This window comes from Buteo buteo, chromosome 18 (genome assembly GCF_964188355.1).
Source record: "Buteo buteo chromosome 18, bButBut1.hap1.1, whole genome shotgun sequence".
In the NCBI taxonomy this organism is placed as follows: domain Eukaryota; kingdom Metazoa; phylum Chordata; class Aves; order Accipitriformes; family Accipitridae; genus Buteo; species Buteo buteo.
In genome coordinates this window covers 22149934-22164372 of record NC_134188.1, presented here as the reverse complement: position 1 = coordinate 22164372, position 14439 = coordinate 22149934, and the positions used below count along the sequence as shown (strand labels likewise).

The window sequence follows — 14439 nt, the reverse complement described above, 5'->3', positions numbered from 1 at the left end:
ACCACCACCACCTCCTCCTCCTCCCACCCCCCTCCCTCTCCCCACCGCGGCCGCGCAGCGCGGCGCCTGCCGGGAAACCGAGTCCCCGCCCACCCCCTCTGCAGCGCGGCGACCCCACTCGGAAAACTACAAACCCCAGAAGCCCCCGCTGCCGGCGGGCGCCAGCCAATCAGAACGCGGCGGCGCGGCCGCCGGCCCCGCCCCGGCGGGCGAGAGGGGTGATGTCATTGCCCAGCGGGCGGCCGCGGGGGCGCGCCGCCGTTCATTGTGCTCCGCCGGTGCCGCCTCCCGCTGCCGCTGCCGGCCACGGCGGGGGGGGGGGCCCGCTCCGGCCCCCTAGCACCGGCCCGGGGCGGCCCTGCTCCTGCACTAGCCCGGGTGGAGGGGGGCTGCCCTGCACCGGGGCCCCCGCAGCGGCTTGCCTTGCACTCCATCCCGGGGGAGGGGGGGGGGGCTGTCCCGGTCCGACGGTGGCTCAGCACCCATCCTGGGGGGGCTGCGTTGCGCGGGGAGGCTCAGCGCCCATCGCCGAGCGGGGCTGCCTTGCGTTCGACCCTGCTGTAGCCATCCCGGGGAGGAGCTGCCCCGCACCGGGTGGGTGGCCAGCGCCTATCCCGGGGGAGCGGGCTGCCTTGCACCCATCCCCCGGGGGGGGGGGGGGGCGGTTGTACTGGGCCGTGGGCGGCTCAGCACCTATCCCTGGGTGCGTGGGGGCTGCACAGCACCCGGCCCCGTTATCCCTCACCGTGGGGCGGCCCGGGGGCTGCCAGCCTTCTCCCATCGCCGGTGACCGGTTCCTGGCTCCCGCCTCCGTTTTATGGTCGTGGAGAGGGAGGAAAAATCCCAAACCAGGTGAGTTCTGCGCTCCTCTTCTTTTCGTGGGTGTTTTTCTCCTCCTGCCCCCCTCCCCCCCCAAAAAAAAACCTCCCCCACCTCCCGGTGCGCTTCCCCGCACTGTGCGTTCCCCAGCGGGCACAAGCGCTGCCGAGCGGGGCTGAGCCGCCTTTCCCTGGCGTTGCTGGAAAAGGAGGGAATAAAAAAACCAAAACCCAAACCCCCTAAATCAGAGAAAACCCGTGGAGATGAGGGACCCCTCCCCACCCTTAGGGCCCGGCGGGCAGGTGCGTCCCGCAGCCTCCGGGCAGATCCCGCAACTTCGGGATGCTCCGGGTACCCCGGAATAACGAGATCCTGAACCCTGGACACCCCCGGCACCCGGGAGCCTTGTCCCGTTTGTCTTCCCCACTGTATAAAACCGGGGAAGAAGATGGATTTTTAATTGTTGTCGTTAAGTGTTGCTGAGCGCCTCTGAGACCCGGGGTTCCGGGGAAAAAAAATAAATATAGTCTTTTAAAGAGTCGGAATAAGCGAGGTCTGTTTTAGGATGGTTTTTGGGGTGCTATGTTGTGCGGCTTCTGCGTTTTGACACCCCCATTCCTCCCCTCTTTCAGGGAAATGGGGGAGATTTGAAACAAACTGGCTCTCAATTCTGGCTGTGGGCAGTTGGTCCGGGTTTCTTTTCCAAGTCATATCATGAGTATGCATCTTAAAAATTGTCGGTTGGACAGCCTGATGGTTTCTTTCAACTTCCAAACTATCGCTCTGGTCTTTTTCCTTTTTATTGTAAATACAAGAAGTGTGTGTATTTTAAACTTTGTAAAAACTTTGTGGTCCATCAGAGGTTCATTTTAGTGTGCCTTTTTTATTTGTTTCCCTGTTCCTTGCTCTTTGCGAGGTGCTGTTCAGATCTTTGCTTGAGCAGTCCCGTGATACTACTGCAAGATACTAGATTTTTTTTTCCTTGGTGCATAACATCAGGATGTTTTTCCCCTTCTATAACTACATTATCGCTGCAATTGCTCCTGGACCCCAGACATCTAATTTTGTGCTGGTGGCAGTGAAATGCGTGCACGCAGAGGGGTCCCGCTTGCCTCAAATCTGTCAGCATCTTTCGGTGCCCTTTAAAGTTAATCCGCTCCAAAGCCCCACTTGGAGGCTGTTCTGAGAGCAGGAAGAGAGTGTGCAGCTGAACTGGTATTTTTTATTTTTTTTTCCTTTCCCTCTGCTGCATATTTGGTTCTGCGCTTCTCTTGTGTAACTGGCACTGTGTGTCCTCTGGCAGAGCCTCCCTGGAATCGCAGCGCTGGGGGACGGGTGACATGAGTGCAGTGGGGACAATGAAACTCCCTGTTTGGTTTGATCAAAGTGTTTGTAAACACCAAGGCAGTGGCTGGGGTGTCCGTATGCAATGCACGGCATTTTACAGCCTCCCCTCTTCAAGCGGGATAAACATGCTGCATCTACACCTCCTCCTCGCATTTATTTTATCTGTGTTTTTCCCTTCCTTCCTTCCTCTTTGTTACTGACTCGAAGGGGAAGAACAACAGTGTGTGCAGGAGTTGCCTTTGTTTGGTTGGTCTTTTTTTAACATTTTTATTTCCTGGAATGGCATTTTTCTCTTTATTTTACAAGGGAGGGAACGGGTAATCTAATAGAGAGTTTCCCATCTTGGCTGTAAAAGGAGAAGTTTTATAGCAGTGGTTTTGTTAGCTGTGGAGAGAAGGCACTGGAAATGCAGTGATAATTTGAAAGTGTAGCCTGGGAATTGTTCTGGGAAATATTGATACAGAAGTTGGGGAGAACAAGCAGGGAATCCCCGGCCAGGGATTTTGTATTTACGTAATGGAATTTTTGTGATGTCCCTCTTTTTGATTCTGCTTTCATCTTTTTATATATATATCTCTTCACAAATATGTATTGGTATTTACACTTGTTTTATTATTTTTCCAAATTATTAGATTTATTGAATTTAGAAAGACTTGTGACAATGTTGTCTCGCATGCTAGCATTTTCAAGCTGTGTTATACTACAGCCAGAAATGGATTAAAAATGTAGACCAGAAATCCACATTATTAAGAAGATGAAATTTTGCCTTGCAGGAACAGAAATATAGACACATAAAAATGGACCAAAAGCTGTAAATCACTCAATAGATGAGTAATTGCTGTGAAAAAGCACAGGTGAGCTAAGGGGCCCTTCCTCTTGAGTAATTTGGGTCCTGATCTTGCAAAGACCTAAATGTAATATATGCATTTACTGTGAATCCAGAAGCCCCCGAGATGCCAATTGCTGGAAGCAGAGAGAATATCCCAGGAAGGCAGCACTAAGTATTTCCTCTGGTCTTTTACTTTTCCCCCAATTTCTTACTAGTGTCCAGTTTCGGAAAGGGGATTCGGGGCTAGATGCTCTCGTGGTCATACTCTGTACAGTTCTCTTGTATTTTAGTCCTGTTCTTAATCAAATTGAGTGTGGTGCCATTGATGGGCTTCTTTGTCAAGCCTGAAATCATCTCTTTGCAAATTGGCTTTATCAGCATCACCTGCGTGCCCTGCTCTGTATTAAATTGCCCATCCCAGAAGTGTTGCAGAAAGAGGTTCGAGCTGTCCTGGGATGTTTGGGTGTCTCCCAACTTTATGTATGGGACGACCCAAAGACTGATGAGATGAGGGGAACTGGGAAGAGCCAGAGCTGGGACAGAACTTGCTGCTTCTTAAGATTTACTTTCTTCTCTGCCCCAGAGCTGAGCTCTGAGAGGACAGTGATTTTTTTTTTGTAGCCTGGAGTTGGGGTCTGGGGAGGCAACTGGAGTTTCTGAAGGGAGAGGTGGATGGATGAAGAAGGCTCTTCAGGGAAGAACCGAGCAGTCACTTCCCAAACAGGCAGGGGGAGGGAAGGTGAGAACTGGGGAGTGGGAGAAAGGTGTCTGTGAGCAAATTGAACCTCCGTTTGTTGCTTTCCTCTGTTAGCAGATCTATGCTGTGTGCTCCCCATCTTCCCAGGCCCAGCTGCAGGTGGTAGATGTTGCTTGCAGCCTGAGCTGGAGTGTTGTGGCTCTCTAATGCAAGCTGTAGAGCTCGTGGTTTTAGCTCTGGAGCTGCCCTTGTTTGGTCCTCCCTGTGATGGCCAAGTTGGCATCCATTAGCCGGCAAATTGAGGCACTTTCTCCAAGTTTTGTGGCGTGTCCCTGGCAAATGCGTCCGCAGCTGGGTTTTTTTTGTGGGTGGGGTATGGTGGTGTTGGCACTTTCTTACTTTTACATAAAATATAGCCAAACAAGGAATTATAATTAGGTAAATTCCTTTTATAATTTTAAGGCATATTGCCTTTTTTTTTTAGGGCAGGACCAACAGTTTGAGTGCAAGCCTTGCTCATGGCAAGTACAGAAAGAGGAGCAGGGGTATGTGCTAGAGCTAGTTCATGTGTATTGCCAAATAACCACCTGGGCAATGCAAAAGTTCAAGAGATTCAGTGCAATGGTGTGGCTGGCATGGCAGGAGCGCAGAAGGTGGCACAGAGTGGGCATGCCTCACAGTGATGAGGCTGTTTAAACCAGGTAGCTCACATGAATGCTTGCAAGACTTCAAAGCAGGAGATTTAGGAGACAATAAAATCATCTTCTGTATTACAGATGGGTTTCTGACACCAAAACCATTAACCCTTGGGGCAGAGATGCTCAGCAACATCCCTGCTTTGGCTGGAGGTGGTGAGATGACCTGAGGCAATGTTTTGATTGACTCTCCAGTTTCCGTAATTTCATTTTGCAGCAAGTCATTGAGCTTCCTACCCCCCCAGTGATTCTGTCAATAACTAACTAAATTCTCATTTTATTTTTAATGTCTCTCTTACAACGTGAAACAACTGATCTGTCATGTTTGTCATATAATCCTGGTGCCTCTTGGTCAGCCTGTGCTTAAATCATGAATTTAAACTGGTGTGTGTGTGTGTGTGTTTGAGTCAAATACTCCTCAGGTGCTAATACGTTTGCTAATACGATTAATTAGGGCAGAACAGGGATGAACTTGTCCCTTAAAATCATTGTCAGTATTTAAACAGTCAAGACCAAATTAAAGTCTGTCACTGTTACAGCGGTTTCATAACTAATCTGTGCTATTAAACATTGGCCCTGAATAAGAAATTAGTGAGATTTGTGTTATTATGTCATTTGATTTCACCCTGCGTAGATAAAAATCATTAGAGAGCTTTGTTGCCTTGAGCTGGGGGTAGATATTTAGGTTGCAAACAGCTTGAGACTGAATCGCTTTTTGTTGTCTCGCCTCTCCTGGAGTTGCTGCTCTCACTACACTGCGCTTCTCTCTATGCAGAAGTGTGCTTTTCCCTGATATACCTAAGGCAAAATTTAAACCACCTCTTTAAACTAACCTAGCTATTGGTTTCCCGAGATAATTAAAGAATACTTGCACAGAGGACAAAAACCTTCTGTAAGGTCTTGCTTTGCTGAATATAGAGAATGCCTCACGGAAATCTGCTGCTGTCCTTTTAAAGATCACAGGATACCCTGTTTATTTTCTTTCCCTTTAGCAGAAATGCTTTCTTTTAGGTACTGCTGAACTAAAAGTTAACTGTAACCTTTAAGTATCTGAATAGCGTTTTCTTTCAGACCTTGAAAAGAGTAATGGGAAAGGGAAGAGGGAGAAGAGAAAGGGGAGGAAAGGCTGTGCTGGCATGAAAAAAGATGAGCTTGCACATGGTTTCTCAAAAGGCTGTATCCTGCAGGGTGAATTTAAAAAGGGAGGGGGAAAAAAAAAGGTGTTAGAAATGCCAAAGCGTACGGAAGTCAAGCAGTGTTTGGGTAACTGTCCTGCTAAAGATGCTTTCTGCAGAGAGAGGAACTTAATGCAGGACCCCTGCACTGCTGCACTGTGCTGCTTCTTGGCTGTAATGAAGTTACAAGAAACTAAAGTCTGCTTTTTTTGATTAAGCAAAAAGTCAGTTACTCAAAGAGCAGTACGTGTGCATTTAAAGTGGGAGTATTTCTTGATATAAATTAAATCCAGCCTATTATTTGCAAAAGGGAATCGCTATGGAACTACCATCCCATAAGCTGGTGCTGAACCTTGATGCCAGTTTGTTTGGAACAGTGAAGAAAATGAATCTGACTGCATATGAAACACTCGTATCCTGCAGTAGCAATCAGTTGCACGTGTGTTCCAGAGCGGTTTGGACCAAGCCCCTCGCATCTGAAAAAAGGAGCTTTTATTGCTTCGGCAGGAGCTCCCTTACCTTGCTGTGGAAATATGGGATCCCTTTCCAGGGTAATCAAGTTGTTAGAATGGAATATTTCAGTTGGAAGGGACCTACAAGGATCATCTAGTCCGACTGGCTGACCACTTCAGGGCTGACCAAAGGTAAAGCATGTTATTAAGGGCATTGTCCAAATGCCTCTTAAACACTGACAGGCTTGGGGCATCGACCACCTCTCTAGGAAGCCTGTTCCAGTGTTTGACCACCCTCTCGGTAAAGAAATGCTTCCTGATGTCCAGTCTAAACCTCCCCTGGTGCAGCTTTGAGCCGTTCCCATGTGTCCCATCGCTGGATCCCAGGGAGAAGAGCTCAGCATCTCCCTCTCCACGTCCCCTCCTCAGGGAGCTGCAGAGAGCAATGAGCTCACCCCTCAGCCTCCTTTTCTCCAGACAAACCCAAAGTCCTCAGCCGCTCCTTGCAGGACGTGCCTTCCAGCCCTTTCACCAGCCTTGTTGCCTTCCGACAAAGCCGTACAGGTTTGCATGGGATGTTTCACCTGGGGCATCGCTACTGAGACAGTACCAGCTGGAGGGGAACCGCTGACGTGCTTGTTCCCATCTGCTTTCTCCGTGCTTGTTTTCCATCTGCCTAAGCCTCTCCTTGCTCCGGTGCAGCCACCCCACCTCTCCTTCCCCCACCGCTTTTCTTCTACCTAGTGATGTTCAGCAATAACCTTTGGGGGCTTGGGTACTCCCCAGCTGCAAACGAATCCGGGGAATGCTGTGAATGGGCATAAATGGAGACTCTCATCTGAAGAAGACGTGACACCAGTAGGGAACAGGTTACTGAAGGTGTTGGTTAGAAAGAACGTGTGTTGGATTAGTAGGTCAGCCCACCTAAACTCTGCCCTGCAGTGGGTGAAACCGAAGGCACAGGAGCTTGTCAAGCCCTCCTGTCTTTCCAACGGTCGCTCTTTTGCTCCGAATACCCGTTCATCCATAGATACAAAAGTGGTGGGAGATCCAGAAGAATCTGCGCTCCAGAAAAATCCCAGATCCATGTTCAGGGTGTAGATCAACACCTTGAGTTGAGAGGTGAACGCCAGCGTTCGGATTTACGGGCGATCAAAGAACAAATGAAAGAGATTGCCAGGATTAGAAAAGAGATTTTGGGTTTGCTATGTTGCAAAGAATGCTTTCGGTAATGAAAAGCTGACTTGAAAAATAATCATTAGCACTTCTCTGTGATTTAAATTTCATTGCCTGAACTCAGAGGAATGGAAAATAGATCAGTCAAGGCTTTTTATCTAACAAGTTTTTAAACGAAGCCAGCTTCATGTCTAATTAGTGAGAAGTTCTCCATGGTGCCATTTCTTATGCTTTCAGGGTCTAACGCATGGTGTTTTCATGACAGTTGTGGCTGCAGCATGGGAATATTTACTTAAAATAACATCCTTTCTTAAAAACATAGTGAGACAAACTTGTATATAAATTTAGTTCTTAGACAACTTGAATTCTTGCTAGTAACCTCAAGAAATCCCCTAAGGGGTCTCCATGCTGTGTGGTCTTATTTTCCTGTTGCTTTCTGATGGCAGAAGGGAGTCTTAAATTCCATCTTCTCCAACAATGGAGATTCAAGCTTTATTATAAAGGCTACTGAACTTGATTAACTGAGAGAGGAGATGACTGCCACTTGAAAAAATAATCTTTTTTGTTGTTGTTTTTGCTTTATAGCTATTTCTTAAATACCTGAAAAATAAATGTAGGGTTGAAAAAGCTTTCCTGTTGTCCTCTGGAGACATCAGATTATTCCATCCTGAGATGAGTAATCTTTGGAGGTGAGAATCAGGTAGCCTGAAATTGCTGTAGGGCTATCGGTTCATTTTTGTGTATTGGGGAAAAAGATTTAAGAGAAATAATATTAGCCTTTTTATTCTTGCATCTACCCTGAAGTTCACGGTACAGCATGTCCTGCGGAGAAAAGGTATTAACTCAGATAAACCTGTGGTAATGAATTTAATTAAAACCCCAGTGAAGACTGGAGTAATCTGTAGCTTTCACAAGAGCATAAGGGCAGGTTTGGGATTTCCGTATGTCTCCGGACTGCCGAGGACGCCGGGATGGCTGGTTCCAGCATTAGGTTCCCTGGCCTGGTTGACTGGAGATGTAGCTACAAGCTCAACCTGAGTGATGATGGGTTTGGGCTCTGTTCCTCTCCTCTGTAATCCCTGTTTCTGTGGCATAACTACAGAAAAGTGCTTTCGCTCTAAAGGGGTCGTTTTAACACCGTTTCCAGCTAATTCCATGTTTTCTATCTAAAATACACTCAAGTGAATATCTGCACTGTCGCAATTACTCTGGCCCTGCAGGCAATAGCTGTCTCCTGTCTGTAGGCAACAGAAGATCGTGGCACCCTTTAATTTCTCAAGTATCTGATAATATAAAAATCCCCACTGTAAATATTTGCTCTTGAAAGCATTAGGTAGTTAAGGGGGGATTCTTGAACAATGTTGGGTCTATGGGAAAAAAACCAAAAAATCATGCAGAAACTGTATCTGAGCTGCATGTACCAGAAGCTTGAAACAGCAGAAGCGAAGTCGGTGCCTGATTTCTCTATTGCATTTGTCCTTGTTCTGAACAATTTGTTCCTTCTAAAAAGGGAACTGTGCCCATTTTCTTCAAGCCAGCAGTATTCACATTTTTAAAATATGGTGGTAGTGTTTTGCTCAGATAGATGGAGGTGTGTGTGCGCACATAGAAAACCCCCAAATAAACCCAGGTTTCTGTTAACTCTTTAATTTCAGCAGGCAAACGGGAAGTCTAAAGTTGAGCTCTTAACCCCGGGTTAATGGATTTCTGCTCGACCTATTTAGGAGAGGGAGGTGTGAGTGTGCAACTTGGCTGGAAAGTGCTTTGGGATATCTGTAGGAATGAGGTCTCCTCTCATGTTGTGACCTGCTGTTGGCCATTGGCATGCCCTGACCGTCTCTTGCAGGGATGTGGTGTATGTTTGATGCAGAAACAACCTGTGCTTTTTGCAGTTGCTAACCCCAAATTCTGAAGTCTCTTTTGCCTCCCACCACAACTGGAAAAAAACATAAATACATCCATATTGTGATCCTGAGGTACTTCTCAGTATTTCCATTACGTTTGTAAACCTTGGAAACTATTTTTGTTAGAGTGTTTCCCTCTACTAGGAAATATCTTTCCTTTTTTTTTAAGTAGCAGTTCTCTTGTTGCAGTTCTGCAGGAAAACTGTGTCTTGGTGCACTTGCATGTAGCTGTGCAGGGAGTTGGTCCCTATATGTCACTGGGAAGAACTGACAAAAGTGTCTTCAAAGACATGGCCATTGGACATCCCTGTGCTGGAGATGCTTGAGATTCCCCTGCCCTGTGCCATTATACATGATTGTTATCGACCACTCCTGGACTTTCTACTGCAGATGTGAATGTAGTACGGGGGAATTTTTAAAGCTTCTTCTCAAGGTGCTGCATGGCCAGAGGCATTTGTGCTTCCATCATAAGTAACTTCACCTTACTCATCAGAAACCTTCAGTCTTTTGTCAATGGCCATCCTATTTATATCAGTGTTGTTTTTAATCTGTTGTGGCTCTGGATTGGGAAACTGCTTGGTTAAAGCCAGTCTCAAAATGAATCTTTTTTGCTAGGTTAACTTTTGTGGGACAGTATCCCCAGGCTGATTCACTTTGCAGCCATGCAGGTGGTTAGCTGGTATTTAATAACAATAATACAAGCGTCTTTAAAAGAAGTTCCCCTAGTTAGAAATTCAGAACCGAAGAAATTCAAAATAAATTGAGTATTGACTTGCACAATGAAATAACCAAGGAAAACATTCATTGTGGGCTGAGGCTAATTCTGTTAGAATAAAGGAGGCTGATTGTGGAAATAAATATTAAATAAAGTGTCTCATTAAGTTCTGCAGTTTTACAAAAGCTGTCGCCACAGGGAGGAAGAACCTGGCATGAATTATTGTTTGTTTACTGCAGCTGTCAGTCACTGCGGCGGTGAGCATGTTGCATCAATTCATAGAGTAGCCGTTAGTAACCAGGCCATCTCGCTTAAATGTCAAACTCCTTGCTGGAAAATGTGTGAAACTACATAAAAATTCTTTCCATCTCGTTAACACATTTTTCACAATATTCCTCATTTTGCTTGATGACATCAGTTCTTGGAGATGCAGGAGAAGGCTTTAAAAATATCTCCTGGGTAATGTTCGGCGATGCTTAGTTAATGAATTTAGTTAAGTCTGCGTCGGATACTCTGGAAGGTTGATCCATTCCTGGTTCTTCTCTGATGCAGTTTTTGAATCATTCATCTCTTTTTGACTGTTCCTGTATTTTATGTATAGATTGGATTTTATTATCCACAAGGTCTTTAGGATAGGGCTTTTATCTGTTAGTCCCTACTTTGTACAGTGAGAACCTGCAGTTCTCTGCAGTCTTAAGGTGTTACTGTAATGTGAGTAATCAGTGCTGCAGAAACTTGGAGGGGGAGTAGTTATTAGTAATTTTGGGGAATGACGGTCTCCTTAATTTCACTGCAAATCAATCTATATAATTTGCAGTTTCGTCTGGAAAGACGTATTTTGTACGTTGAAGGCAAGACAATTGAATTCTGCATCTGTTTTGTGTTTATAGGCAAGTCACTTCTAAACTTTCTGTCTCTTGGTTGCAGCCATCTGTAAAATGTAGATAACCTCAGAGGGATGCCTTGAATATTCATCAGTGATTTATTGTATGCCACTGAAGAAAAGTGTTATGGGCAATGTTAATGAAGTTTGTTAGTCAGCCTCTCTGCTGCACGTTGATCAGTATTTCAAACATCTGCGGTCTCCACAGTAAGCGCTAGCAAATTCTTACCTAGACTTAGCCTGTAGATGACAATAACAACTTCAATTTACGTGGGGCTTCTCCTTTGGAAGAGCTCCAAAGAATTTTATAAACTATAATGCAAACCATAGTGTAAATATTGCCTTAGCAGTCACCAGCTCTCAGTGAGGTGCTGCGTGACGGATTATTGCACTGCGGCTGACAGCCGTATGCGAGAGGATAGCAAAAAAGAGAAGTAATACTGCGAGCGGTGGAGGTGACACAGGCAGGGAAATAGGAAAACAAAATGACACTACCTGAGTTGTGATTTTTAGCTTTGATGTGATCAGCGATTCCTAGAGATCAAGTGACTCTCATGTGAAACGTGGCATTTTTGTTGCAGTCCCACGGTGCTGCGATGTTGTTCCAATTCTAGTCAAGCAGAAAGAGCCCTGCTAGCTCCCAGGGGTTTCTTTTTCACAGAACGTGTGCGTTTCTGGACATCTTTATTCAAATACTGTACTACAACAATGTGATTTCTCAGGCTGGTATGGCTGACTGTGTAATTTTCTCCTCTTACAGAGGCAAAAGGCACAGTCGCTTGGAGTTTGCTCTGTACATCCAAAAGACTTGAAAGTATAACCCGGATAACTTACTCTCGAACTGAAGTCCCGTTAACCCTAAATCCTTTCAGACAGTGTAAAATACCTTTGCAAAGATGTTGACTGAGAATCTGTTGTGTTCTGTTGAGTTTCTTCACTGAACAATGGAGCCTTGGCTTCTCCCCTCAATCGCAGGCACCTAAGTTGGGTTGTCTAAAGTGGAACGTTGTTATTGTAGGTCCCAGACACCGTCACTGGAGAGAGATGGCAGATTCAGAGATGCTTGTCTCACGGCGTGGCAGGGAGGGCAGACCTTGTATAAGACTAACTCGGACATTTTGGTTAGCTCCTCAAAGGTAGGTGAGACAAAACGGTGCCGCTATGTACAGGGTAATCTGCCAGGCGGGTTCGTGCTCTACTAGACTAGACGCAAGGCTCAAGTTGTCAAATCATTGATGAACCTCTTGTTAATAAGCTTTTGTGTCCCATGCAGGAACATGTGTTTTGGAGAGGTTTTGAACCCTTTCAACTCTGGTGGCTGAGTGCTGAAGCTTCAAGGGCTCAGAACCACTAAAAACCAAGACAGAGAGGTCCAGAAACTGGGTAACGCAAAGAAGTAGCTACCATTGGAAGCTATGACAAGAACATCTGGAGAAGAAATGCATGGCTGCTACGTGTGCTCTTGGGTGACAGGCATTAGTGTCCTGAGCGCCCAGCCAGCTGCAGCCAAACAAAAAATGGCAAGGGTGGAGGTCAGCCCTACAGTTACAGCGTGGATGCAGATTTGGGGCTCATCCCAGCTGCCTGTCAGTCACAAAAGTTGTAGAAATTACATTGCCTTTGTAATTTTGCTGAAACAGTCTTTCCTCAAGTAACTTTTGAGCCTGTTGGCCAGGCTAGATGGTTGCAAAATCTTGTTTTCCTTAAAAAATAGGGTTAAAATGTGTATAATGCTTTCAGGAAAGGGGAGCTTGTTGAGTTGAGATGGCTGTTTGACAATGCTCATCCAAAGCTTGCCTGGTGTGGAGAAGAGGTTGCGTTGTATCATCTTTAGGCTTGGTCTGGGCAAACCAGTGTTTCTGTTTGGAGCACCCTGTGACCTCAGCAGTCAATAGAGCACAGTTTGAGGCTTGGCTTCTTGCCTGGCTGTATGCTTACACCAATGCTTACACCAATCTTTACAATAAAAACAAAACACCAAGTATAATTATAGCCTGGTGGATGAGTTTATTTTTGGTATGTTGTGTTGCTGGGACTATTTTAAAGTCCCTGTGTGCAGGATTCTGGTCTTTCTAGATATTTAAAAACCCATCAATTCTATATTTTGCTAGGCCCCACCCTCCATTAAATATATATATTGATAGTAGTCAATGACTGCATTAATGTTTAATCCAGTGCCTTTTTCAGTTTTAGGATCCCATTCATCCGTATTGCTGTAATTGATTCCTCCTGGAAATACTTCGGTAATTAGAGGAGAGACTGATTTGCAAGCATTACTGTGACACGTATAACCAACCTGTCTTGTTTTGATCTTTTCATTACCTTCGCTTGTGACTTTAATTGTGTACCATCTCAAGTAGGACTGTGGAATGCCACTGTGGGAAGGTGTTACAGGGATTCAAGCAGTGCTATGCAGAAAAAAATAACATGTCCAGTTATGCAAACAACTTTGGGTAGTGTTCAGATGTTGCTAATAAGGGTCGTCTTTTCTTCCGAGACAAGGTGCAAATGCACCTTTCAAATGGATGAGGCAATTGGTATAGTTTAGGAAGAGAATTGTTACGGAGAATGCCTTCCTGTAATCAGCATCTATCTCCTCCTAGGAAGGAAGGGCTTGTAAATTGTGTGCCCTTTTTAAAGGGAGGATGTATTAATTGACTCCTAATATGTGTTGTGGTACATAGTGTACAACTTTTTCCAGTGTATCCCTGAAACTAGCTGGATTTCTCATGTGCCAGAGATGCGTGGGCTATTCTCAGGAGCTGAAGGACTGATGTACAGGTTGTTTTCTAAGGTTTGGCATTTGAGGGATTTGTCCAAGACTGACATTTTACTTTCCAACTTCTGGTTTTAAAAAGGAACATCTATCATTTTATCCTAACCCTGAAATGGGTCCCAGCGTGTCTCAGTGTGTGATTGGGGTTGTTTGTCCTCTTGCAAAGGAGGAGCTCATAATGGCTATTTTGGCCGTTCCCGGGAAAGTAAAGATACGCTCCGTCACACTTCTGCTTTTGCATGGGAAGGGCTCCCTCTGAGCAGTCACAGAAATCCCTGTAAATATCAAAAGCACATCTTGTGACGCTTCAAATCCTTCCTCATAATTCCCTGCTCTCCTGCTGTTTGCAAGAAACCTGAACCACGTGCTTTTAGCTCACCAGCAATGGCTCAGCCTGATGGAGCCAGGAGGGATTGCCTCTCTCTGTGGATCAGACCAGGAGGAAAATGACTGGCATGGGAGCAACAGCCCGGCGTTTCCTTTTAGGAACAGTTGGATAAGCCTCAACAGGGGAGACTCGCTGCTTTAAGTTTAAAAATCAAAAACTAAATTTATATTAAGAATCTGCCCACCAAGCAGGGTCCCTTCTTCTGCCTCTTGCTGCTGTGCATGGCTGCAGCATCCCATGGCCCATCGTTGCGTCCTGCGTAACAGTACAAATGCAAAACACAGTTTCCAGCTGGCAGAGCTCGGTGCTTTCTGCTGGGTGACAGTAGGTCACAGTCACAAACAGGCAGGGAAAGGCCAGGTGACAGCAGTATATTTGAGCAGGAGAAAGCTCGGTGGGTGTTTGCAGGGAGACCTGACCATGCGTGAGGGAGAGCCTGGTTGATACGGCCACTTTTGCATTGAGGATAATTAGCGGGATATAGGCTAGGCTGTAAAATAAATGTGAAAAGTAATAGCAAGGAGTTGGGGAGCCATGGAAGGAAGAACAACAGGAAACCCTGAAGATGCAAATCAGGAAAATT

General features: G+C 45.8%; 1 protein-coding gene across 2 annotated transcripts in view; it reads left to right on the top strand.

Annotated features, from left to right (window-relative positions):
• Positions 1-257: 257 nt before the first annotated feature.
• RAB30 (RAB30, member RAS oncogene family) overlaps positions 258-14439 on the top strand; it is a 51938-nt gene continuing 37756 nt past the window's right edge. The window contains exon 1 of one of the 2 annotated variants that reach the window (XM_075050135.1): positions 258-852. The gene's annotated coding sequence lies outside the window, so the exon portion shown is untranslated. Of the gene's footprint in view, positions 853-2394; positions 2413-14439 lie in introns of those variants that run through there. The other variant, XM_075050137.1, reaches the window with a different exon arrangement.